Source organism: Paralichthys olivaceus, chromosome 5 (assembly GCF_024713975.1).
Source record: "Paralichthys olivaceus isolate ysfri-2021 chromosome 5, ASM2471397v2, whole genome shotgun sequence".
In the NCBI taxonomy this organism is placed as follows: Eukaryota; Metazoa; Chordata; class Actinopteri; order Pleuronectiformes; family Paralichthyidae; genus Paralichthys; species Paralichthys olivaceus.
The window spans coordinates 22,221,615-22,246,503 of NC_091097.1; the positions used below are offsets into that span (position 1 = coordinate 22,221,615).

Genomic DNA, 24,889 nt, shown 5'->3' on the forward strand with positions numbered 1-24,889 from the left:
ACTGGATATGAAACACTGACAATATTGCTGAAGGTCATTTTTGAAAATTGTAATGATTTTTTTCTTGCAACGATATGACAAAATTGCACCTTGAGATTGATTTTGGAACAATTGACCCTCCCGCCCAACCACACCTCAAGATGCTATGGTTGCAAAGCAACAGAAGAACCATTGATGATGGTGATGATTCACATGTATAAAGGAGGTATTGTGGGTGGAGTTAATCGCTTACGGCCATACCACCCTGAACACGCCCAATCTCGTCCGATCTCGGAAGCTAAGCAGGGTCGGGCCTGGTTAGTACTTGAATGGGAGACCGCCTGGGAATACCAGGTGCTGTAAGCTTTTTAGACTTTTCTTTGCAGAGGGCGCTGTTGCTGCTGCTTCAGAGGAGACACCTCTTGGAAAGAGCAGGAAAGACTGTTCATCAAAGGAAAAAAGAATATGGAACCCTCACATCATCACTGAAAGGTGAAAGTGAGCATTCATCAGATTTGTTTCTAATCAAAACACTACTTTATTCATGTTTTATTAACATATCATTTTCAAATTGTCTTATTTGGAGAGAGCGATGAGAGAGCAGGGAGTTTACTCTGCATCAGGGAAACAACTGGATATGAAACACTGACAATATTGCTGAAGGTCATTTTTGAAAATTGTAATGATTTTTTTCTTGCAACGATATGCCAAAATTGCACCTTGAGATTGATTTTGGAACAATTGACCCTCCCGCCCACCCACACCTCAAGATGCTATGGTTGCAAAGCAACAGAAGAACCATTGATGATGGTGATGATTCACATGTATAAAGGAGGTATTGTGGGTGGAGTTAATCGCTTACGGCCATACCACCCTGAACACGCCCGATCTCGTCCGATCTCGGAAGCTAAGCAGGGTCGGGCCTGGTTAGTACTTGAATGGGAGACCGCCTGGGAATACCAGGTGCTGTAAGCTTTTTAGACTTTTCTTTGCAGAGGGCGCTGTTGCTGCTGCTTCAGAGGAGACACCTCTTGGAAAGAGCAGGAAAGACTGTTCATCAAAGGAAAAAAGAATATGGAACCCTCACATCATCACTGAAAGGTGAAAGTGAGCATTCATCAGATTTGTTTCTAATCAAAACACTACTTTATTCATGTTTTATTAACATATCATTTTCAAATTGTCTTATTTGGAGAGAGCGATGAAAGAGCAGGGAGTTTACTCTGCATCAGGGAAACAACTGGATATGAAACACTGACAATATTGCTGAAGGTCATTTTTGAAAATTGTAATGATTTTTTTCTTGCAACGATATGACAAAATTGCACCTTGAGATTGATTTTGGAACAATTGACCCTCCCGCCCAACCACACCTCAAGATGCTATGGTTGCAAAGCAACAGAAGAACCATTGATGATGGTGATGATTCACATGTATAAAGGAGGTATTGTGGGTGGAGTTAATCGCTTACGGCCATACCACCCTGAACACGCCCAATCTCGTCCGATCTCGGAAGCTAAGCAGGGTCGGGCCTGGTTAGTACTTGAATGGGAGACCGCCTGGGAATACCAGGTGCTGTAAGCTTTTTAGACTTTTCTTTGCAGAGGGCGCTGTTGCTGCTGCTTCAGAGGAGACACCTCTTGGAAAGAGCAGGAAAGACTGTTCATCAAAGGAAAAAAGAATATGGAACCCTCACATCATCACTGAAAGGTGAAAGTGAGCATTCATCAGATTTGTTTCTAATCAAAACACTACTTTATTCATGTTTTATTAACATATCATTTTCAAATTGTCTTATTTGGAGAGAGCGATGAAAGAGCAGGGAGTTTACTCTGCATCAGGGAAACAACTGGATGTGAAACACTGACAATATTGCTGAAGGTCATTTTTGAAAATTGTAATGATTTTTTTCTTGCAACGATATGACAAAATTGCACCTTGAGATTGATTTTGGAACAATTGACCCTCCCGCCCACCCACACCTCAAGATGCTATGGTTGCAAAGCAACAGAAGAACCATTGATGATGGTGATGATTCACATGTATAAAGGAGGTATTGTGGGTGGAGTTAATCGCTTACGGCCATACCACCCTGAACACGCCCAATCTCGTCCGATCTCGGAAGCTAAGCAGGGTCGGGCCTGGTTAGTACTTGAATGGGAGACCGCCTGGGAATACCAGGTGCTGTAAGCTTTTTAGACTTTTCTTTGCAGAGGGCGCTGTTGCTGCTGCTTCAGAGGAGACACCTCTTGGAAAGAGCAGGAAAGACTGTTCATCAAAGGAAAAAAGAATATGGAACCCTCACATCATCACTGAAAGGTGAAAGTGAGCATTCATCAGATTTGTTTCTAATCAAAACACTACTTTATTCATGTTTTATTAACATATCATTTTCAAATTGTCTTATTTGGAGAGAGCGATGAGAGAGCAGGGAGTTTACTCTGCATCAGGGAAACAACTGGATATGAAACACTGACAATATTGCTGAAGGTCATTTTTGAAAATTGTAATGATTTTTTTCTTGCAACGATATGCCAAAATTGCACCTTGAGATTGATTTTGGAACAATTGACCCCCCTGCCCACCCACACCTCAAGATGCTATGGTTGCAAAGCAACAGAAGAACCATTGATGATGGTGATGATTCACATGTATAAAGGAGGTATTGTGGGTGGAGTTAATCGCTTACGGCCATACCACCCTGAACACGCCCGATCTCGTCCGATCTCGGAAGCTAAGCAGGGTCGGGCCTGGTTAGTACTTGAATGGGAGACCGCCTGGGAATACCAGGTGCTGTAAGCTTTTTAGACTTTTCTTTGCAGAGGGCGCTGTTGCTGCTGCTTCAGAGGAGACACCTCTTGGAAAGAGCAGGAAAGACTGTTCATCAAAGGAAAAAAGAATATGGAACCCTCACATCATCACTGAAAGGTGAAAGTGAGCATTCATCAGATTTGTTTCTAATCAAAACACTACTTTATTCATGTTTTATTAACATATCATTTTCAAATTGTCTTATTTGGAGAGAGCGATGAAAGAGCAGGGAGTTTACTCTGCATCAGGGAAACAACTGGATATGAAACACTGACAATATTGCTGAAGGTCATTTTTGAAAATTGTAATGATTTTTTTCTTGCAACGATATGACAAAATTGCACCTTGAGATTGATTTTGGAACAATTGACCCCCCTGCCCACCCGCACCTCAAGATTCTATGGTTGCAAAGCAACAGAAGAACCATTGATGATGGTGATGATTCACATGTATAAAGGAGGTATTGTGGGTGGAGTTAATCGCTTACGGCCATACCACCCTGAACACGCCCGATCTCGTCTGATCTCGGAAACTAAGCACGGTCGGGCCTGGTTAGTACTTGAATGGGAGACCGCCTGGGAATACCAGGTGCTGTAAGCTTTTTAGACTTTTCTTTGCAGAGGGCGCTGTTGCTGCTGCTTCAGAGGAGACACCTCTTGGAAAGAGCAGGAAAGACTGTTCATCAAAGGAAAAAAGAATATGGAACCCTCACATCATCACTGAAAGGTGAAAGTGAGCATTCATCAGATTTGTTTCTAATCAAAACACTACTTTATTCATGTTTTATTAACATATCATTTTCAAATTGTCTTATTTGGAGAGAGCGATGAGAGAGCAGGGAGTTTACTCTGCATCAGGGAAACAACTGGATATGAAACACTGACAATATTGCTGAAGGTCATTTTTGAAAATTGTAATGATTTTTTTCTTGCAACGATATGACAAAATTGCACCTTGAGATTGATTTTGGAACAATTGACCCCCCTGCCCACCCGCACCTCAAGATTCTATGGTTGCAAAGCAACAGAAGAACCATTGATGATGGTGATGATTCACATGTATAAAGGAGGTATTGTGGGTGGAGTTAATCGCTTACGGCCATACCACCCTGAACACGCCCGATCTCGTCCGATCTCGGAAGCTAAGCAGGGTCGGGCCTGGTTAGTACTTGAATGGGAGACCGCCTGGGAATACCAGGTGCTGTAAGCTTTTTAGACTTTTCTTTGCAGAGGGCGCTGTTGCTGCTGCTTCAGAGGAGACACCTCTTGGAAAGAGCAGGAAAGACTGTTCATCAAAGGAAAAAAGAATATGGAACCCTCACATCATCACTGAAAGGTGAAAGTGAGCATTCATCAGATTTGTTTCTAATCAAAACACTACTTTATTCATGTTTTATTAACATATCATTTTCAAATTGTCTTATTTGGAGAGAGCGATGAAAGAGCAGGGAGTTTACTCTGCATCAGGGAAACAACTGGATATGAAACACTGACAATATTGCTGAAGGTCATTTTTGAAAATTGTAATGATTTTTTTCTTGCAACGATATGACAAAATTGCACCTTGAGATTGATTTTGGAACAATTGACCCTCCCGCCATTCCACACCTCAAGATGCTATGGTTGCAAAGCAACAGAAGAACCATTGATGATGGTGATGATTCACATGTATAAAGGAGGTATTGTGGGTGGAGTTAATCGCTTACGGCCATACCACCCTGAACACGCCCAATCTCGTCCGATCTCGGAAGCTAAGCAGGGTCGGGCCTGGTTAGTACTTGAATGGGAGACCGCCTGGGAATACCAGGTGCTGTAAGCTTTTTAGACTTTTCTTTGCAGAGGGCGCTGTTGCTGCTGCTTCAGAGGAGACACCTCTTGGAAAGAGCAGGAAAGACTGTTCATCAAAGGAAAAAAGAATATGGAACCCTCACATCATCACTGAAAGGTGAAAGTGAGCATTCATCAGATTTGTTTCTAATCAAAACACTACTTTATTCATGTTTTATTAACATATCATTTTCAAATTGTCTTATTTGGAGAGAGCGATGAAAGAGCAGGGAGTTTACTCTGCATCAGGGAAACAACTGGATATGAAACACTGACAATATTGCTGAAGGTCATTTTTGAAAATTGTAATGATTTTTTTCTTGCAACGATATGACAAAATTGCACCTTGAGATTGATTTTGGAACAATTGACCCTCACGCCCACCCACACCTCAAGATGCTATGGTTGCAAAGCAACAGAAGAACCATTGATGATGGTGATGATTCACATGTATAAAGGAGGTATTGTGGGTGGAGTTAATCGCTTACGGCCATACCACCCTGAACACGCCCAATCTCGTCCGATCTCGGAAGCTAAGCAGGGTCGGGCCTGGTAAGTACTTGAATGGGAGACCGCCTGGGAATACCAGGTGCTGTAAGCTTTTTAGACTTTTCTTTGCAGAGGGTGCTGTTGCTGCTGCTTCAGAGGAGACACCTCTTGGAAAGAGCAGGAAAGACTGTTCATCAAAGGAAAAAAGAATATGGAACCCTCACATCATCACTGAAAGGTGAAAGTGAGCATTCATCAGATTTGTTTCTAATCAAAACACTACTTTATTCATGTTTTATTAACATATCATTTTCAAATTGTCTTATTTGGAGAGAGCGATGAGAGAGCAGGGAGTTTACTCTGCATCAGGGAAACAACTGGATATGAAACACTGACAATATTGCTGAAGGTCATTTTTGAAAATTGTAATGATTTTTTTCTTGCAACGATATGACAAAATTGCACCTTGAGATTGATTTTGGAACAATTGACCCCCCTGCCCACCCGCACCTCAAGATTCTATGGTTGCAAAGCAACAGAAGAACCATTGATGATGGTGATGATTCACATGTATAAAGGAGGTATTGTGGGTGGAGTTAATCGCTTACGGCCATACCACCCTGAACACGCCCGATCACGTCTGATCTCGGAAACTAAGCACGGTCGGGCCTGGTTAGTACTTGAATGGGAGACCGCCTGGGAATACCAGGTGCTGTAAGCTTTTTAGACTTTTCTTTGCAGAGGGCGCTGTTGCTGCTGCTTCAGAGGAGACACCTCTTGGAAAGAGCAGGAAAGACTGTTCATCAAAGGAAAAAAGAATATGGAACCCTCACATCATCACTGAAAGGTGAAAGTGAGCATTCATCAGATTTGTTTCTAATCAAAACACTACTTTATTCATGTTTTATTAACATATCATTTTCAAATTGTCTTATTTGGAGAGAGCGATGAAAGAGCAGGGAGTTTACTCTGCATCAGGGAAACAACTGGATATGAAACACTGACAATATTGCTGAAGGTCATTTTTGAAAATTGTAATGATTTTTTTCTTGCAACGATATGCCAAAATTGCACCTTGAGATTGATTTTGGAACAATTGACCCTCCCGCCCACCCACACCTCAAGATGCTATGGTTGCAAAGCAACAGAAGAACCATTGATGATGGTGATGATTCACATGTATAAAGGAGGTATTGTGGGTGGAGTTAATCGCTTACGGCCATACCACCCTGAACACGCCCGATCTCGGAAGCTAAGCAGGGTCGGGCCTGGTTAGTACTTGAATGGGAGACCGCCTGGGAATACCAGGTGCTGTAAGCTTTTTAGACTTTTCTTTGCAGAGGGCGCTGTTGCTGCTGCTTCAGAGGAGACACCTCTTGGAAAGAGCAGGAAAGACTGTTCATCAAAGGAAAAAAGAATATGGAACCCTCACATCATCACTGAAAGGTGAAAGTGAGCATTCATCAGATTTGTTTCTAATCAAAACACTACTTTATTCATGTTTTATTAACATATCATTTTCAAATTGTCTTATTTGGAGAGAGCGATGAAAGAGCAGGGAGTTTACTCTGCATCAGGGAAACAACTGGATATGAAACACTGACAATATTGCTGAAGGTCATTTTTGAAAATTGTAATGATTTTTTTCTTGCAACGATATGACAAAATTGCACCTTGAGATTGATTTTGGAACAATTGACCCTCCCGCCCACCCACACCTCAAGATGCTATGGTTGCAAAGCAACAGAAGAACCATTGATGATGGTGATGATTCACATGTATAAAGGAGGTATTGTGGGTGGAGTTAATCGCTTACGGCCATACCACCCTGAACACGCCCAATCTCGTCCGATCTCGGAAGCTAAGCAGGGTCGGGCCTGGTTAGTACTTGAATGGGAGACCGCCTGGGAATACCAGGTGCTGTAAGCTTTTTAGACTTTTCTTTGCAGAGGGCGCTGTTGCTGCTGCTTCAGAGGAGACACCTCTTGGAAAGAGCAGGAAAGACTGTTCATCAAAGGAAAAAAGAATATGGAACCCTCACATCATCACTGAAAGGTGAAAGTGAGCATTCATCAGATTTGTTTCTAATCAAAACACTACTTTATTCATGTTTTATTAACATATCATTTTCAAATTGTCTTATTTGGAGAGAGCGATGAAAGAGCAGGGAGTTTACTCTGCATCAGGGAAACAACTGGATATGAAACACTGACAATATTGCTGAAGGTCATTTTTGAAAATTGTAATGATTTTTTTCTTGCAACGATATGACAAAATTGCACCTTGAGATTGATTTTGGAACAATTGACCCCCCTGCCCACCCGCACCTCAAGATTCTATGGTTGCAAAGCAACAGAAGAACCATTGATGATGGTGATGATTCACATGTATAAAGGAGGTATTGTGGGTGGAGTTAATCGCTTACGGCCATACCACCCTGAACACGCCCGATCTCGTCTGATCTCGGAAACTAAGCACGGTCGGGCCTGGTTAGTACTTGAATGGGAGACCGCCTGGGAATACCAGGTGCTGTAAGCTTTTTAGACTTTTCTTTGCAGAGGGCGCTGTTGCTGCTGCTTCAGAGGAGACACCTCTTGGAAAGAGCAGGAAAGACTGTTCATCAAAGGAAAAAAGAATATGGAACCCTCACATCATCACTGAAAGGTGAAAGTGAGCATTCATCAGATTTGTTTCTAATCAAAACACTACTTTATTCATGTTTTATTAACATATCATTTTCAAATTGTCTTATTTGGAGAGAGCGATGAAAGAGCAGGGAGTTTACTCTGCATCAAGGAAACAACTGGATATGAAACACTGACAATATTGCTGAAGGTCATTTTTGAAAATTGTAATGATTTTTTTCTTGCAACGATATGACAAAATTGCACCTTGAGATTGATTTTGGAACAATTGACCCTCCCGCCCACCCACACCTCAAGATGCTATGGTTGCAAAGCAACAGAAGAACCATTGATGATGGTGATGATTCACATGTATAAAGGAGGTATTGTGGGTGGAGTTAATCGCTTACGGCCATACCACCCTGAACACGCCCAATCTCGTCCGATCTCGGAAGCTAAGCAGGGTCGGGCCTGGTTAGTACTTGAATGGGAGACCGCCTGGGAATACCAGGTGCTGTAAGCTTTTTAGACTTTTCTTTGCAGAGGGCGCTGTTGCTGCTGCTTCAGAGGAGACACCTCTTGGAAAGAGCAGGAAAGACTGTTCATCAAAGGAAAAAAGAATATGGAACCCTCACATCATCACTGAAAGGTGAAAGTGAGCATTCATCAGATTTGTTTCTAATCAAAACACTACTTTATTCATGTTTTATTAACATATCATTTTCGAATTGTCTTATTTGGAGAGAGCGATGAAAGAGCAGGGAGTTTACTCTGCATCAGGGAAACAACTGGATATGAAACACTGACAATATTGCTGAAGGTCATTTTTGAAAATTGTAATGATTTTTTTCTTGCAACGATATGCCAAAATTGCACCTTGAGATTGATTTTGGAACAATTGACCCTCCCGCCCACCCACACCTCAAGATTCTATGGTTGCAAAGCAACAGAAGAACCATTGATGATGGTGATGATTCACATGTATAAAGGAGGTATTGTGGGTGGAGTTAATCGCTTACGGCCATACCACCCTGAACACGCCCGATCTCGTCCGATCTCGGAAGCTAAGCAGGGTCGGGCCTGGTTAATACTTGAATGGGAGACCGCCTGGGAATACCAGGTGCTGTAAGCTTTTTAGACTTTTCTTTGCAGAGGGCGCTGTTGCTGCTGCTTCAGAGGAGACACCTCTTGGAAAGAGCAGGAAAGACTGTTCATCAAAGGAAAAAAGAATATGGAACCCTCACATCATCACTGAAAGGTGAAAGTGAGCATTCATCAGATTTGTTTCTAATCAAAACACTACTTTATTCATGTTTTATTAACATATCATTTTCAAATTGTCTTATTTGGAGAGAGCGATGAAAGAGCAGGGAGTTTACTCTGCATCAGGGAAACAACTGGATATGAAACACTGACAATATTGCTGAAGGTCATTTTTGAAAATTGTAATGATTTTTTTCTTGCAACGATATGACAAAATTGCACCTTGAGATTGATTTTGGAACAATTGACCCTCACGCCCACCCACACCTCAAGATGCTATGGTTGCAAAGCAACAGAAGAACCATTGATGATGGTGATGATTCACATGTATAAAGGAGGTATTGTGGGTGGAGTTAATCGCTTACGGCCATACCACCCTGAACACGCCCGATCTCGTCCGATCTCGGAAGCTAAGCAGGGTCGGGCCTGGTTAGTACTTGAATGGGAGACCGCCTGGGAATACCAGGTGCTGTAAGCTTTTTAGACTTTTCTTTGCAGAGGGCGCTGTTGCTGCTGCTTCAGAGGAGACACCTCTTGGAAAGAGCAGGAAAGACTGTTCATCAAAGGAAAAAAGAATATGGAACCCTCACATCATCACTGAAAGGTGAAAGTGAGCATTCATCAGATTTGTTTCTAATCAAAACACTACTTTATTCATGTTTTATTAACATATCATTTTCAAATTGTCTTATTTGGAGAGAGCGATGAAAGAGCAGGGAGTTTACTCTGCATCAGGGAAACAACTGGATATGAAACACTGACAATATTGCTGAAGGTCATTTTTGAAAATTGTAATGATTTTTTTCTTGCAACGATATGACAAAATTGCACCTTGAGATTGATTTTGGAACAATTGACCCTCCCGCCCAACCACACCTCAAGATGCTATGGTTGCAAAGCAACAGAAGAACCATTGATGATGGTGATGATTCACATGTATAAAGGAGGTATTGTGGGTGGAGTTAATCGCTTACGGCCATACCACCCTGAACACGCCCAATCTCGTCCGATCTCGGAAGCTAAGCAGGGTCGGGCCTGGTTAGTACTTGAATGGGAGACCGCCTGGGAATACCAGGTGCTGTAAGCTTTTTAGACTTTTCTTTGCAGAGGGCGCTGTTGCTGCTGCTTCAGAGGAGACACCTCTTGGAAAGAGCAGGAAAGACTGTTCATCAAAGGAAAAAAGAATATGGAACCCTCACATCATCACTGAAAGGTGAAAGTGAGCATTCATCAGATTTGTTTCTAATCAAAACACTACTTTATTCATGTTTTATTAACATATCATTTTCAAATTGTCTTATTTGGAGAGAGCGATGAAAGAGCAGGGAGTTTACTCTGCATCAGGGAAACAACTGGATGTGAAACACTGACAATATTGCTGAAGGTCATTTTTGAAAATTGTAATGATTTTTTTCTTGCAACGATATGACAAAATTGCACCTTGAGATTGATTTTGGAACAATTGACCCTCCCGCCCACCCACACCTCAAGATGCTATGGTTGCAAAGCAACAGAAGAACCATTGATGATGGTGATGATTCACATGTATAAAGGAGGTATTGTGGGTGGAGTTAATCGCTTACGGCCATACCACCCTGAACACGCCCGATCTCGGAAGCTAAGCAGGGTCGGGCCTGGTTAGTACTTGAATGGGAGACCGCCTGGGAATACCAGGTGCTGTAAGCTTTTTAGACTTTTCTTTGCAGAGGGCGCTGTTGCTGCTGCTTCAGAGGAGACACCTCTTGGAAAGAGCAGGAAAGACTGTTCATCAAAGGAAAAAAGAATATGGAACCCTCACATCATCACTGAAAGGTGAAAGTGAGCATTCATCAGATTTGTTTCTAATCAAAACACTACTTTATTCATGTTTTATTAACATATCATTTTCAAATTGTCTTATTTGGAGAGAGCGATGAAAGAGCAGGGAGTTTACTCTGCATCAGGGAAACAACTGGATATGAAACACTGACAATATTGCTGAAGGTCATTTTTGAAAATTGTAATGATTTTTTTCTTGCAACGATATGACAAAATTGCACCTTGAGATTGATTTTGGAACAATTGACCCTCCCGCCCACCCACACCTCAAGATGCTATGGTTGCAAAGCAACAGAAGAACCATTGATGATGGTGATGATTCACATGTATAAAGGAGGTATTGTGGGTGGAGTTAATCGCTTACGGCCATACCACCCTGAACACGCCCGATCTCGTCCGATCTCGGAAGCTAAGCAGGGTCGGGCCTGGTTAGTACTTGAATGGGAGACCGCCTGGGAATACCAGGTGCTGTAAGCTTTTTAGACTTTTCTTTGCAGAGGGCGCTGTTGCTGCTGCTTCAGAGGAGACACCTCTTGGAAAGAGCAGGAAAGACTGTTCATCAAAGGAAAAAAGAATATGGAACCCTCACATCATCACTGAAAGGTGAAAGTGAGCATTCATCAGATTTGTTTCTAATCAAAACACTACTTTATTCATGTTTTATTAACATATCATTTTCAAATTGTCTTATTTCGAGAGAGCGATGAAAGAGCAGGGAGTTTACTCTGCATCAGGGAAACAACTGGATATGAAACACTGACAATATTGCTGAAGGTCATTTTTGAAAATTGTAATGATTTTTTTCTTGCAACGATATGCCAAAATTGCACCTTGAGATTGATTTTGGAACAATTGACCCTCCCGCCCACCCACACCTCAAGATGCTATGGTTGCAAAGCAACAGAAGAACCATTGATGATGGTGATGATTCACATGTATAAAGGAGGTATTGTGGGTGGAGTTAATCGCTTACGGCCATACCACCCTGAACACGCCCGATCTCGTCCGATCTCGGAAGCTAAGCAGGGTCGGGCCTGGTTAGTACTTGAATGGGAGACTGCCTGGGAATACCAGGTGCTGTAAGCTTTTTAGACTTTTCTTTGCAGAGGGCGCTGTTGCTGCTGCTTCAGAGGAGACACCTCTTGGAAAGAGCAGGAAAGACTGTTCATCAAAGGAAAAAAGAATATGGAACCCTCACATCATCACTGAAAGGTGAAAGTGAGCATTCATCAGATTTGTTTCTAATCAAAACACTACTTTATTCATGTTTTATTAACATATCATTTTCAAATTGTCTTATTTGGAGAGAGCGATGAAAGAGCAGGGAGTTTACTCTGCATCAGGGAAACAACTGGATATGAAACACTGACAATATTGCTGAAGGCCATTTTTGAAAATTGTAATGATTTTTTTCTTGCAACGATATGCCAAAATTGCACCTTGAGATTGATTTTGGAACAATTGACCCTCCCGCCCACCCACACCTCAAGATGCTATGGTTGCAAAGCAACAGAAGAACCATTGATGATGGTGATGATTCACATGTATAAAGGAGGTATTGTGGGTGGAGTTAATCGCTTACGGCCATACCACCCTGAACACGCCCGATCTCGTCTGATCTCGGAAACTAAGCAGGGTCGGGCCTGGTTAGTACTTGAATGGGAGACCGCCTGGGAATACCAGGTGCTGTAAGCTTTTTAGACTTTTCTTTGCAGAGGGCGCTGTTGCTGCTGCTTCAGAGGAGACACCTCTTGGAAAGAGCAGGAAAGACTGTTCATCAAAGGAAAAAAGAATATGGAACCCTCACATCATCACTGAAAGGTGAAAGTGAGCATTCATCAGATTTGTTTCTAATCAAAACACTACTTTATTCATGTTTTATTAACATATCATTTTCAAATTGTCTTATTTGGAGAGAGCGATGAAAGAGCAGGGAGTTTACTCTGCATCAAGGAAACAACTGGATATGAAACACTGACAATATTGCTGAAGGTCATTTTTGAAAATTGTAATGATTTTTTTCTTGCAACGATATGACAAAATTGCATCTTGAGATTGATTTTGGAACAATTGACCCTCCAGCCCACCCACACCTCAAGATTCTATGGTTGCAAAGCAACAGAAGAACCATTGATGATGGTGATGATTCACATGTATAAAGGAGGTATTGTGGGTGGAGTTAATCGCTTACGGCCATACCACCCTGAACACGCCCGATCTCGTCCGATCTCGGAAGCTAAGCAGGGTCGGGCCTGGTTAGTACTTGAATGGGAGACCGCCTGGGAATACCAGGTGCTGTAAGCTTTTTAGACTTTTCTTTGCAGAGGGCGCTGTTGCTGCTGCTTCAGAGGAGACACCTCTTGGAAAGAGCAGGAAAGACTGTTCATCAAAGGAAAAAAGAATATGGAACCCTCACATCATCACTGAAAGGTGAAAGTGAGCATTCATCAGATTTGTTTCTAATCAAAACACTACTTTATTCATGTTTTATTAACATATCATTTTCAAATTGTCTTATTTGGAGAGAGCGATGAGAGAGCAGGGAGTTTACTCTGCATCAGGGAAACAACTGGATATGAAACACTGACAATATTGCTGAAGGTCATTTTTGAAAATTGTAATGATTTTTTTCTTGCAACGATATGACAAAATTGCACCTTGAGATTGATTTTGGAACAATTGACCCTCCCGCCCACCCACACCTCAAGATGCTATGGTTGCAAAGCAACAGAAGAACCATTGATGATGGTGATGATTCACATGTATAAAGGAGGTATTGTGGGTGCAGTTAATCGCTTACGGCCATACCACCCTGAACACGCCCGATCTCGGAAGCTAAGCAGGGTCGGGCCTGGTTAGTACTTGGATGGGAGACCGCTTGGGATTACCAGGTGCTGTAAGCTTTTTAGACTTGTCTTTGCAGAGGGCGCTGTTGCTGCTGCTTCAGAGGAGACACCTCTTGGAAAGAGCAGGAAAGACTGTTCATCAAAGGAAAAAAGAATATGGAACCCTCACATCATCACTGAAAGGTGAGAGTGAGCATTCATCAGATTTGTTTCTAATCAAAACACTACTTTATTCAGGTTTTATTAACATATCATTTTCAAATTGTCTTATTTGGAGAGAGCGATGAAAGAGCAGGGAGTTTACTCTGCATCAAGGAAACAACTGGATATGAAACACTGACAATATTGCTGAAGGTCATTTTTGAAAATTGTAATGATTTTTTTCTTGCAACGATATGACAAAATTGCATCTTGAGATTGATTTTGGAACAATTGACCCTCCAGCCCACCCACACCTCAAGATTCTATGGTTGCAAAGCAACAGAAGAACCATTGACGATGGTGATGATTCACATGTATAAAGGAGGTATTGTGGGTGGAGTTAATCGCTTACGGCCATACCACCCTGAACACGCCCGATCTCGTCCGATCTCGGAAGCTAAGCAGGGTCGGGCCTGGTTAGTACTTGAATGGGAGACCGCCTGGGAATACCAGGTGCTGTAAGCTTTTTAGACTTTTCTTTGCAGAGGGCGCTGTTGCTGCTGCTTCAGAGGAGACACCTCTTGGAAAGAGCAGGAAAGACTGTTCATCAAAGGAAAAAAGAATATGGAACCCTCACATCATCACTGAAAGGTGAAAGTGAGCATTCATCAGATTTGTTTCTAATCAAAACACTACTTTATTCATGTTTTATTAACATATCATTTTCAAATTGTCTTATTTGGAGAGAGCGATGAGAGAGCAGGGAGTTTACTCTGCATCAGGGAAACAACTGGATATGAAACACTGACAATATTGCTGAAGGTCATTTTTGAAAATTGTAATGATTTTTTTCTTGCAACGATATGACAAAATTGCACCTTGAGATTGATTTTGGAACAATTGACCCTCCCGCCCACCCACACCTCAAGATGCTATGGTTGCAAAGCAACAGAAGAACCATTGATGATGGTGATGATTCACATGTATAAAGGAGGTATTGTGGGTGGAGTTAATCGCTTACGGCCATACCACCCTGAACACGCCCGATCTCGTCCGATCTCGGAAGCTAAGCATGGTCGGGCCTGGTTAGTACTTGAATGGGAGACCGCCTGGGAATACCAGGTGCTGTAAGCTTTTTAGACTTTTCTTTGCAGAGGGCGCTGTTGCTGCTGCTTCAGAGGAGACACCTCTTGGAAAGAGCAGGAAAGACTGTTCATCAAAGGAAAAAAGAATATGGAACCCTCACATCATCACTGAAAGGTGAAAGTGAGCATTCATCAGATTTGTTTCTAATCAAAACACTACTTTATTCATGTTTTATTAACAAATCATTTTCAAATTGTCTTATTTGGAGAGAGCGATGAAAGAGCAGGGAGTTTACTCTGCATCAGGGAAACAACTGGATATGAAACACTGACAATATTGCTGAAGGTCATTTTTGAAAATTGTAATGATTTTTTTCTTGCAACGATATGCCAAAATTGCACCTTGAGATTGATTTTGGAACAACTGACCCTCCCGCCCACCCACACCTCAAGATGCTATGGTTGCAAAGCAACAGAAGAACCATTGATGATGGTGATGATTCACATGTATAAAGGAGGTATTGTGGGTGCAGTTAATCGCTTACGGCCATACCACCCTGAACACGCCCTTGAACGCACCACGGAGTGACGACATCAACCAGCGACCCGGAAGCAAGCCACCACGGGTGGCTGCGGAGGAACTATTTTTCTTTTTTTTTTCTCTCTCTCTTTTCCAGCTTTTCTTGTTCTCTCTCTACATTCCCTATTTTTCTACCTCATATATGTAAATCCAACCGGACATTAGTGTTGTGATTGTCTTGTTGTGTGTATGTGTGTGTCCCCCGCGGCAGTGACGCACTGTGAGGGGGAATCGTAGCCTGCTAGGAAGTGCTCCCGAGACAATGGCAGAGACAAGCACGGAGCGGCGGAGTTTAACCGCTGACACCCACGGAGGTGACAGCGGTGGAGAGACGGAGCTGACGCAGGGTAAGTGCTGCAAAACAAATGAGAGGAACGACAGGGAGCAGACAGTGATGGTAGAGATGGAGGGCGAGGACACGGCTATGGAGCTGATGCGTTGCGTACGCGAGCTGTGTGGAGGGCTACTGGCGTGCAGACAGATAACCGAAAAAAAATATGAAATGACGATGAGCCATCCGAAAGGAAAGGACAGGCTCATGGAAGGATTTAAGATTGGGGAGAATCGGGTGCACGTCAGAGAGCTAATAAATGACGAGCTAGTAGTGTCTTTCATGAATCTGCCATTTTATATTGAGGACAGGGAGATACTGGCAAAGTTACAACTCTGGGGAGTATCAGCAGTATCTCCCATTAAAAGAAGGATGTGGCCAGGGACAAATGTAGCTGATGGGACAAGGTTCCTGAAAGTAAAATTTAATAATGAAATACAATCACTGCCGTATTCCGCTAGATTTGACACTGCGCTGGGAGCTGAGTACTTCAGGGTGCTGCATGATAAGCAGGTGAAGGTGTGCAGGTTGTGCATTAAACCAGGGCACATAATGAGAGAGTGCCCTGAATTTCACTGCAACAGATGTGGAGTGCAGGGTCATTATGCAAGGGAATGCACGCAGGGGAAGAAGAGATGTGATCTATGCCAGAACCTTATGAGTGAATGCAGATGCAATAAGAGTGAGGCAGAAGACGACACAAATGAGAGTGGACAAGAAAGTGAGAGCGGAGGCAGTGAGGAGGGGGAGGCAGAGTATATGGAAAGTGAGGAGGAGGGAGTCAGAAAAGAAATGGAGGAGACAGAGAAAGAGGATGCAGGCAAGCAGGAAGGAGAGAGGCCGACAGAGGAGACGGAAGGCGGAAAGAAAGATGAAGCGAACCGGAAAGAAAGGAAGGAGAGAACGAAAGGAAACAACGAGGAGGAGGATGCGGGAAGGAGGAGAGGAGCGCTGGCGCGTGAGGTGAGGACAGAAGGGACGGCAGACAGGAGGAGTGACGGGGTGGAGAAGAAAGGTCCCAAAACGAAGGAGACGAGAGGGCCAGAGAAGGGGGCGACTGTCGAAAGGCAAGACGGAAAGGAGGAAGCAGGCCCGGGGAGAACGCGACGAGAGGATGACACAGGAAGGACGGAGAATGCACTGAGTGGAGCTAAGCCCACAGAGACTGCAGAGGAGACTACCACACCACAGACGGTAGGATCCGAAACAGACATGGATATAGAGGAACAAATGAAACAACTAAGAAAAAGACAGAATACTAAGAGGCATACGAGGAATAATAAGAAAAGTAAAACTAAGGAAATAACAAAATGAAAGTAAAAATAATAATAATGTTAACAATAATTTCAATAAATGCAAGGGGGCTAAAGAACAAAAACAAAAGACATCAGATATATGGGAAGAGTAATTATGACATAATATGCTTACAGGAAACACACTGGAATGAGAGATGTATGAAAGAGGTGGAGGATGAATGGAGGGGAGAAGTATTTGCAAATAATGGAGATGGGAATGCGAGGGGTGTAGCAATATTAACAAAAAAAGGAGTGATAGGGAATGTAAGAAGGTGTGAAGATGAGGGAGATGGGAGGATGATAGGGATCAAATTTGAATATAAGAATGAGGAAATGAAGCTGGTAAATGTGTATATGCCGAATGAGGAGAAAGAAAGAAAGGTGATGATTGAAAAGATGGGAACGATGTGTGATGACAACTGCATGATTGTGGGGGACTTCAATGTGTGGTGTGAGAAACTGGACGTGTCAACAAACATGCACTTTAAAAATGACACAACAAGAGAGGTATTAAAAAAATTAAAAAGTATGAAAGGACTGAGTGACGTATGGAGAGAAAGAAATCCAGAGAGGAGAGCGTTCTCAAGAACACAACTGGTAAAAGGGGAATTAAAACAGAGTAGGATAGATTTAGTATTAAGCACAAAAAGCATAGCAGAAAGGATAAAAGAAATAGAATATAGAACCACAACGTATAGTGATCATAAGGAGTTAAAATTTACAATAGGGGGGGGGACAAAGAGAAGAGGAGGGGGACTGTGGTGCATGAATGGGGAGTTGCTGAGAGATGAAAAATATAAAAAAGAAGTGAGAGAATACATAAGGTGGGAGAAGGATGACAGGATGTATGAGGAAGATATAGGGAGGTGGTGGGAAGGGGTAAAAGAGGGAGTACGGACCATGAGCATAAAACACAGTAGGAAGAGGGGGAAAACACAGAGAGAGAAGGAAAAAAAGTTAAAAGAGGAGTTGAGAGAAGAGGAAAAGAAAGCTGAGGAGGATGGCAAGTATGATTTGGGGGAATATATAAAGAAGAAAGATGAACTGAAAGAGATAGAACAGGGAAAGTGCAAGGGAGCAATAATTAGAAGTAAGGCAAGAGATGTAGTAGAGGGGGAAAAATGTACAGGTTATTTCTTAGGGCTAGAGAAGGTAAGGCAAAAGAATAATTATTTTGAGCAAGTGGAGGGAAAGAGAGGGGAAAGAATAACTGACTTTGTAGGGATAGTGGAAAGAGTAGGAGAATTCTATAGGGAGTTATTTAAGAAAGAAGAAGTAGATGAGGAGAGTAGCAGGCAGGTGATAGAAAAGATGGAAGCTAGGCTGAGTGATGAGGATAGAGAAGGATGTGAAGGAGAGATAACTAAAGGAGAGATAGGGAAAGCAATAGATGAGTTAGGCAGGAATAAAAGTCCAGGGATAGATGGGATAATAGGAGAGTTTTATATAGAGTTTAAGGAAGAATTAGTGCCAGTGTTAGATAGATTATTTAGGTATATAGAAGAGAAGGGAGAGATGCCACACAGCATGACAATAGGGCTAGTTAGTATAATTTACAAAAAAGGGAGCAGGGACAAATTAGAAAACTACAGACCACTCACAATGTTAAATGGTGATTATAAAATACTAGCAAAGGTGTTAGCAAATAGGATAAAGGGGGTTATAGGGACGGTGGTGGGAAGCACACAAGCATATAGCATACCAGGAAGAGACATAGCCGACACAATAAGCAGTATTAGGGACACCATCACACACATGAAGGGGAACAAAATAGGGATAGTAGCGAGTTTGGATCTGAATAAAGCATTTGATAGAGTAGATCATGGGTATTTATATAAGGTATTAGATAAAGTGGGTTTTGGAAATAGGATGATAGGATGGATAAGGAGGATGTATGAAAGAGCAGCGAGTAAGATAAAAATAAACGGGATAGTGACAGAGGAGTTTAGATTAGAGAGATCAGTTAGACAGGGATGTCCGCTATCGGCTCTGCTGTACGCCTTGTCAGCAGAGCCGCTAGCGGCACTAATATTGCAAAATAGAGGGATTAAGGGCATAGAACTACCGGGTGGACAGATGAGCACGCTATATCAATATGCAGACGACACAACAGTGACAGTTAGGGACAAAGAAAGTGTAGTAGAGGTTTTAAAAAGTGTAGAGCAGTATGGTAGGGCATCAGGAGCAAAAGTAAACATAGAGAAATCAGAGATAATGTACATAGGGGAGAACAGAGAAGAGAGGGAGGAGATCAGAATGAAGGAAAACAAAGGGTATATGAAGGTGTTAGGTGTAAATTTAGGGATAGAAGAGAAAGAAGGGAGAGATAGGCAGTATGAGGGGATAGTGAATAGGATTAGAAAGACGTTAGGGTTTTGGAAGAGAAGAGGATTGAAGCTAAAAGGGAAGGTAATTGTAGTAAATTGTTTAATAATGAGCAAGCTGGTGTATGTGATGAATGTGATGGATGTGCCTGAGAAAGTGATGAAAGAAGTGGGAGGGATGGTGAGTGACTTTTTGTGGGATGGGAAGGGGGTTAGAATAGCAAGGGAAGTACTAGAAAACGAGTATGAAGACGGGGGACTGAAACTGGTTAACTTAGAGAGAAAAAAAAAAGCACTGAGGGTGAAAATGATGGTGAGATACTTAAAGAATAAAAGTGATCAGGTGTGGAAGGTGTGTTTAACAGAAGCTATCAACAAAACTGGAGGGTGTGGTGAGAGTGGAGTGTATATGAAAATGAAAAAAGGGATGTTAGATGGAGTGACTGATTATTACAAAGAGATGCTGGGAGCGTGGGGAGAGTTTCTGAGTTTCGTGAAGTATGAATGCAAAAATGTAAAGCAGGTATGGGAGCAGCCAGCGTTTTTAAATCCAAAAATCACAGTGGAGGGGGAGACCATCTTTAACAGGGTAATATGGAGAGCAGGGATAAGGAAGGTGAGGGACATGGTGTACGAGTACACACCGGGTTTTATGAGGGCACAGGTGATTGTAGATGAGGTCAGGGGGAATGGGGATGAAATATGGCCGGGTACAGCTGAAGGGGTCATAGAAAAAATAAAAAAAGCAATGCCCAAAGAATGGATGGTAATGATTGAGAGAGAGAACGTGAACGGAGGAGAAGATGAAATAGATATGTATGTAGGGGAAGGGGAGTGCAAGTTGAGTCTGAAGGATGTAAAAACAAGGATGATATATGAATGTATGAGGGAGAAAGAACTGAGGAGGCCGGCTGCAGAGAAAGTGTGGGTCAAAGTAATGAATAACATGGATGCAAAGCAAATATGGACCAATCTGAGAGTGAAGTGGAACACGACTGAATGTGAACACTTTGACTACATGCTAAGGCACAACAGGATATACAACAACCTGATAAAGAGCAAGTTTGACCGGGAGGTGGGAAAGGAATGTGACGTATGTGAAGTGGGAGTGGAGACATGTATGCATGAGTTTGTTGAATGTGGGGAACTAAGGGTGTACTTTGGGAAAATAAGGGAGTTAATAAATAGGTGCTGGGAGGGAGACTTTGTGGGGAGGAGCGAATGGAAGAAGCTGTGGTTGTTTGGCGTGGTGGAGAGAAAGAGAGGATGCAATGTAAATCTGTTAAACTATGTCCTGAGCCACGCACGATATGCAGTGAAACTAAGGAGAAACACTGCGCAGTATGAAAGGAGAAAATGTGACGTGTGGAATGTTTTTAAAAATTTGACAGAAAGGGATGTGAAAGTGATGCACAGCTACATTGGGAAAGACGACTTTCAGAAAGGGTTTGTGGACGGGAGCACCTTCATAGAAATAACGAATGGAGATGTGAATGAGGTGAGAATGGATTTTGGTTAAGATTTGTTTTGGGGCTTTTTGTTTTTGGTTGGTTTTATTGCTTTTATTGATTTGTGTGTTTCCTGTATCGAGTGATGTATACATGTGAAAAGTTAAGACCTGACAGAGGCAAACATGTAAAGGAATGATGTAAAAAACAAATGTATGTAAAAAAAATGTAAATTCAATCTATTTTTGATAATAAAAGAAAAAAAAAAAAAAAACACGCCCGATCTCGGAAGCTAAGCAGGGTCGGGCCTGGTTAGTACTTGGATGGGAGACCGCTTGGGATTACCAGGTGCTGTAAGCTTTTTAGACTTTTCTTTGCAGAGGGCGCTGTTGCTGCTGCTTCAGAGGAGACACCTCTTGGAAAGAGCAGGAAAGACTGTTCATCAAAGGAAAAAAGAATATGGAACCCTCACATCATCACTGAAAGGTGAGAGTGAGCATTCATCAGATTTGTTTCTAATCAAAACACTACTTTATTCAGGTTTTATTAACATATCATTTTCAAATTGTCTTATTTGGAGAGAGCGAGGAAAGAGCAGGGAGTTTACTCTGCATCAAGGAAACAACTGGATATGAAACACTGACAATATTGCTGAAGGTCATTTTTGAAAATTGTAATGATTTTTTTCTTGCAACGATATGACAAAATTGCATCTTGAGATTGATTTTGGAACAATTGACCCTCCAGCCCACCCACACCTCAAGATTCTATGGTTGCAAAGCAACAGAAGAACCATTGATGATGGTGATGATTCACATGTATAAAGGAGGTATTGTGGGTGGAGTTAATCGCTTACGGCCATACCACCCTGAACACGCCCGATCTCGGAAGCTAAGCAGGGTCGGGCCTGGTTAGTACTTGAATGGGAGACCGCCTGGGAATACCAGGTGCTGTAAGCTTTTTAGACTTTTCTTTGCAGAGGGCGCTGTTGCTGCTGCTTCAGAGGAGACACCTCTTGGAAAGAGCAGGAAAGACTGTTCATCAAAGGAAAAAAGAATATGGAACCCTCACATCATCACTGAAAGGTGAAAGTGAGCATTCATCAGATTTGTTTCTAATCAAAACACTACTTTATTCATGTTTTATTAACATATCATTTTCAAATTGTCTTATTTGGAGAGAGCGATGAGAGAGCAGGGAGTTTACTCTGCATCAGGGAAACAACTGGATATGAAACACTGACAATATTGCTGAAGGTCATTTTTGAAAATTGTAATGATTTTTTTCTTGCAACGATATGACAAAATTGCACCTTGAGATTGATTTTGGAACAATTGACCCTCCCGCCCACCCACACCTCAAGATGCTATGGTTGCAAAGCAACAGAAGAACCATTGATGATGGTGATGATTCACATGTATAAAGGAGGTATTGTGGGTGGAGTTAATCGCTTACGGCCATACCACCCTGAACACGCCCGATCTCGTCCGATCTCGGAAGCTAAGCATGGTCGGGCCTGGTTAGTACTTGAATGGGAGACCGCCTGGGAATACCAGGTGCTGTAAGCTTTTTAGACTTTTCTTTGCAGAGGGCGCTGTTGCTGCTGCTTCAGAGGAGACACCTCTTGGAAAGAGCAGGAAAGACTGTTCATCAAAGGAAAAAAGAATATGGAACCCTCACATCATCACTGAAAGGTGAAAGTGAGCATTCATCAGATTTGTTTCTAATCAAAACACTACTTTATTCATGTTTTATTAACATATCATTTTCAAATTGTCTTATTTGGAGAGAGCGATGAAAGAGCAGGGAGTTTACTCTGCATCAGGGAAACAACTGGATATGAAACACTGACAATATTGCTGAAGGTCATTTTTGAAAATTGTAATGATTTTTTTCTTGCAACGATATGACAAAATTGCACCTTGAGATTGATTTTGGAACAATTGACCCTCCCGCCCACCCACACCTCAAGATGCTATGGTTGCAAAGCAACAGAAGAACCATTGATGATGGTGATGATTCACATGTATAAAGGAGGTATTGTGGGTGGAGTTAATCGCTTACGGCCATACCAACCTGAACACGCCCGATCTCGTCCGATCTCGGAAGCTAAGCAGGGTCGGGCCTGGTTAGTACTTGAATGGGAGACCGCCTGGGAATACCAGGTGCTGTAAGCTTTTTAGACTTTTCTTTGCAGAGGGCGCTGTTGCTGCTGCTTCAGAGGAGACACCTCTTGGAAAGAGCAGGAAAGACTGTTCATCAAAGGAAAAAAGAATATGGAACCCTCACATCATCACTGAAAGGTGAAAGTGAGCATTCATCAGATTTGTTTCTAATCAAAACACTACTTTATTCATGTTTTATTAACAAATCATTTTCAAATTGTCTTATTTGGAGAGAGCGATGAAAGAGCAGGGAGTTTACTCTGCATCAGGGAAACAACTGGATATGAAACACTGACAATATTGCTGAAGGTCATTTTTGAAAATTGTAATGATTTTTTTCTTGCAACGATATGCCAAAATTGCACCTTGAGATTGATTTTGGAACAACTGACCCTCCCGCCCACCCACACCTCAAGATGCTATGGTTGCAAAGCAACAGAAGAACCATTGATGATGGTGATGATTCACATGTATAAAGGAGGTATTGTGGGTGCAGTTAATCGCTTACGGCCATACCATCCTGAACACGCCCGATCTCGGAAGCTAAGCAGGGTCGGGCCTGGTTAGTACTTGGATGGGAGACTGCTTGGGAATACCAGGTGCTGTAAGCTTTTTAGACTTGTCTTTGCAGAGGGCGCTGTTGCTGCTGCTTCAGAGGAGACACCTCTTGGAAAGAGCAGGAAAGACTGTTCATCAAAGGAAAAAAGAATATGGAACCCTCACATCATCGGTGAGAGTGAGCATTCATCAGATTTGTTTCTAATCAAAACACTACTTTATTCATGTTTTATTAACATATCATTTTCAAATTGTCTTATTTGGAGAGAGTGATGAAAGAGCAGGTAGTTTACTCTGCATCAGGGAAACAACTGGATATGAAACACTGACAATATTGCTGAAGGTCATTTTTGAAAATTGTAATGATTTTTTTCTTGCAACGATATGACAAAATTGCATCTTGAGATTGATTTTGGAACAATTGACCCTCCAGCCCACCCACACCTCAAGATTCTATGGTTGCAAAGCAACAGAAGAACCATTGATGATGGTGATGATTCACATGTATAAAGGAGGTATTGTGGGTGCAGTTAATCGCTTACGGCCATACCATCCTGAACACGCCCGATCTCGGAAGCTAAGCAGGGTCGGGCCTGGTTAGTACTTGGATGGGAGACTGCTTGGGAATACCAGGTGCTGTAAGCTTTTTAGACTTGTCTTTGCAGAGGGCGCTGTTGCTGCTGCTTCAGAGGAGACACCTCTTGGAAAGAGCAGGAAAGACTGTTCATCAAAGGAAAAAAGAATATGGAACCCTCACATCATCGGTGAGAGTGAGCATTCATCAGATTTGTTTCTAATCAAAACACTACTTTATTCATGTTTTATTAACATATCATTTTCAAATTGTCTTATTTGGAGAGAGTGATGAAAGAGCAGGTAGTTTACTCTGCATCAGGGAAACAACTGGATATGAAACACTGACAATATTGCTGAAGGTCATTTTTGAAAATTGTAATGATTTTTTTCTTGCAACGATATGACAAAATTGCATCTTGAGATTGATTTTGGAACAATTGACCCTCCAGCCCACCCACACCTCAAGATTCTATGGTTGCAAAGCAACAGAAGAACCATTGATGATGGTGATGATTCACATGTATAAAGGAGGTATTGTGGGTGGAGTTAATCGCTTACGGCCATACCATCCTGAACACGCCCGATCTCGGAAGCTAAGCAGGGTCGGGCCTGGTTAGTACTTGGATGGGAGACCGCTTGGGAATACCAGGTGCTGTAAGCTTTTTAGACTTGTCTTTGCAGAGGGCGCTGTTGCTGCTGCTTCAGAGGAGACACCTCTTGGAAAGAGCAG

At 42.3% G+C, this 24,889-nt stretch overlaps 24 non-coding genes and 7 pseudogenes across 24 annotated transcripts; all 31 read left to right on the forward strand.

Annotated features, from left to right (window-relative positions):
- Nucleotides 1-226: 226 nt before the first annotated feature.
- LOC138408931 (5S ribosomal RNA) lies at nucleotides 227-345 on the forward strand. Its single transcript, XR_011242252.1, has one exon. It is a non-coding gene; the product is annotated as a 5S ribosomal RNA (ribosomal RNA).
- A 490-nt stretch (nucleotides 346-835) lies between these two features.
- On the forward strand, nucleotides 836-954 carry LOC138407947 (5S ribosomal RNA). Its single transcript, XR_011241265.1, has one exon. It is a non-coding gene; the product is annotated as a 5S ribosomal RNA (ribosomal RNA).
- Nucleotides 955-1,444: 490 nt separating this feature from the next.
- Nucleotides 1,445-1,563, forward strand: LOC138408932 (5S ribosomal RNA). The gene has a single exon (XR_011242253.1). It is a non-coding gene; the product is annotated as a 5S ribosomal RNA (ribosomal RNA).
- A 490-nt stretch (nucleotides 1,564-2,053) lies between these two features.
- Nucleotides 2,054-2,172, forward strand: LOC138408933 (5S ribosomal RNA). Its single transcript, XR_011242254.1, has one exon. It is a non-coding gene; the product is annotated as a 5S ribosomal RNA (ribosomal RNA).
- A 490-nt stretch (nucleotides 2,173-2,662) lies between these two features.
- Nucleotides 2,663-2,781, forward strand: LOC138407948 (5S ribosomal RNA). Its single transcript, XR_011241266.1, has one exon. It is a non-coding gene; the product is annotated as a 5S ribosomal RNA (ribosomal RNA).
- A 490-nt stretch (nucleotides 2,782-3,271) lies between these two features.
- LOC138409192 (5S ribosomal RNA) lies at nucleotides 3,272-3,390 on the forward strand. Its single transcript, XR_011242512.1, has one exon. It is a non-coding gene; the product is annotated as a 5S ribosomal RNA (ribosomal RNA).
- A 490-nt stretch (nucleotides 3,391-3,880) lies between these two features.
- On the forward strand, nucleotides 3,881-3,999 carry LOC138407949 (5S ribosomal RNA). Its single transcript, XR_011241267.1, has one exon. It is a non-coding gene; the product is annotated as a 5S ribosomal RNA (ribosomal RNA).
- A 490-nt stretch (nucleotides 4,000-4,489) lies between these two features.
- LOC138408934 (5S ribosomal RNA) lies at nucleotides 4,490-4,608 on the forward strand. The gene has a single exon (XR_011242255.1). It is a non-coding gene; the product is annotated as a 5S ribosomal RNA (ribosomal RNA).
- Nucleotides 4,609-5,098: 490 nt separating this feature from the next.
- Nucleotides 5,099-5,217, forward strand: LOC138409075 (5S ribosomal RNA). Its single transcript, XR_011242396.1, has one exon. It is a non-coding gene; the product is annotated as a 5S ribosomal RNA (ribosomal RNA).
- Nucleotides 5,218-5,707: 490 nt separating this feature from the next.
- Nucleotides 5,708-5,826, forward strand: LOC138409258 (5S ribosomal RNA). Its single transcript, XR_011242578.1, has one exon. It is a non-coding gene; the product is annotated as a 5S ribosomal RNA (ribosomal RNA).
- Nucleotides 5,827-6,316: 490 nt separating this feature from the next.
- Nucleotides 6,317-6,425, forward strand: LOC138409515 (5S ribosomal RNA; annotated as a pseudogene).
- A 490-nt stretch (nucleotides 6,426-6,915) lies between these two features.
- LOC138408935 (5S ribosomal RNA) lies at nucleotides 6,916-7,034 on the forward strand. The gene has a single exon (XR_011242256.1). It is a non-coding gene; the product is annotated as a 5S ribosomal RNA (ribosomal RNA).
- Nucleotides 7,035-7,524: 490 nt separating this feature from the next.
- Nucleotides 7,525-7,643, forward strand: LOC138409194 (5S ribosomal RNA). Its single transcript, XR_011242514.1, has one exon. It is a non-coding gene; the product is annotated as a 5S ribosomal RNA (ribosomal RNA).
- A 490-nt stretch (nucleotides 7,644-8,133) lies between these two features.
- LOC138408937 (5S ribosomal RNA) lies at nucleotides 8,134-8,252 on the forward strand. Its single transcript, XR_011242258.1, has one exon. It is a non-coding gene; the product is annotated as a 5S ribosomal RNA (ribosomal RNA).
- Nucleotides 8,253-8,742: 490 nt separating this feature from the next.
- LOC138408757 (5S ribosomal RNA) lies at nucleotides 8,743-8,861 on the forward strand. Its single transcript, XR_011242076.1, has one exon. It is a non-coding gene; the product is annotated as a 5S ribosomal RNA (ribosomal RNA).
- Nucleotides 8,862-9,351: 490 nt separating this feature from the next.
- Nucleotides 9,352-9,470, forward strand: LOC138407950 (5S ribosomal RNA). Its single transcript, XR_011241268.1, has one exon. It is a non-coding gene; the product is annotated as a 5S ribosomal RNA (ribosomal RNA).
- A 490-nt stretch (nucleotides 9,471-9,960) lies between these two features.
- Nucleotides 9,961-10,079, forward strand: LOC138408938 (5S ribosomal RNA). Its single transcript, XR_011242259.1, has one exon. It is a non-coding gene; the product is annotated as a 5S ribosomal RNA (ribosomal RNA).
- Nucleotides 10,080-10,569: 490 nt separating this feature from the next.
- Nucleotides 10,570-10,678, forward strand: LOC138409516 (5S ribosomal RNA; annotated as a pseudogene).
- Nucleotides 10,679-11,168: 490 nt separating this feature from the next.
- LOC138407951 (5S ribosomal RNA) lies at nucleotides 11,169-11,287 on the forward strand. The gene has a single exon (XR_011241269.1). It is a non-coding gene; the product is annotated as a 5S ribosomal RNA (ribosomal RNA).
- A 490-nt stretch (nucleotides 11,288-11,777) lies between these two features.
- On the forward strand, nucleotides 11,778-11,896 carry LOC138408681 (5S ribosomal RNA). Its single transcript, XR_011242000.1, has one exon. It is a non-coding gene; the product is annotated as a 5S ribosomal RNA (ribosomal RNA).
- A 490-nt stretch (nucleotides 11,897-12,386) lies between these two features.
- Nucleotides 12,387-12,505, forward strand: LOC138408861 (5S ribosomal RNA). The gene has a single exon (XR_011242182.1). It is a non-coding gene; the product is annotated as a 5S ribosomal RNA (ribosomal RNA).
- Nucleotides 12,506-12,995: 490 nt separating this feature from the next.
- LOC138407952 (5S ribosomal RNA) lies at nucleotides 12,996-13,114 on the forward strand. Its single transcript, XR_011241270.1, has one exon. It is a non-coding gene; the product is annotated as a 5S ribosomal RNA (ribosomal RNA).
- A 490-nt stretch (nucleotides 13,115-13,604) lies between these two features.
- LOC138409749 (5S ribosomal RNA) lies at nucleotides 13,605-13,713 on the forward strand (annotated as a pseudogene).
- A 490-nt stretch (nucleotides 13,714-14,203) lies between these two features.
- On the forward strand, nucleotides 14,204-14,322 carry LOC138407953 (5S ribosomal RNA). Its single transcript, XR_011241271.1, has one exon. It is a non-coding gene; the product is annotated as a 5S ribosomal RNA (ribosomal RNA).
- A 490-nt stretch (nucleotides 14,323-14,812) lies between these two features.
- On the forward strand, nucleotides 14,813-14,931 carry LOC138408753 (5S ribosomal RNA). The gene has a single exon (XR_011242072.1). It is a non-coding gene; the product is annotated as a 5S ribosomal RNA (ribosomal RNA).
- A 6,779-nt stretch (nucleotides 14,932-21,710) lies between these two features.
- On the forward strand, nucleotides 21,711-21,819 carry LOC138409517 (5S ribosomal RNA; annotated as a pseudogene).
- A 490-nt stretch (nucleotides 21,820-22,309) lies between these two features.
- LOC138408754 (5S ribosomal RNA) lies at nucleotides 22,310-22,428 on the forward strand. The gene has a single exon (XR_011242073.1). It is a non-coding gene; the product is annotated as a 5S ribosomal RNA (ribosomal RNA).
- Nucleotides 22,429-22,918: 490 nt separating this feature from the next.
- On the forward strand, nucleotides 22,919-23,037 carry LOC138408794 (5S ribosomal RNA). The gene has a single exon (XR_011242114.1). It is a non-coding gene; the product is annotated as a 5S ribosomal RNA (ribosomal RNA).
- A 490-nt stretch (nucleotides 23,038-23,527) lies between these two features.
- LOC138409745 (5S ribosomal RNA) lies at nucleotides 23,528-23,636 on the forward strand (annotated as a pseudogene).
- Nucleotides 23,637-24,119: 483 nt separating this feature from the next.
- On the forward strand, nucleotides 24,120-24,228 carry LOC138409746 (5S ribosomal RNA; annotated as a pseudogene).
- A 483-nt stretch (nucleotides 24,229-24,711) lies between these two features.
- On the forward strand, nucleotides 24,712-24,820 carry LOC138409605 (5S ribosomal RNA; annotated as a pseudogene).
- Nucleotides 24,821-24,889: the final 69 nt, after the last annotated feature.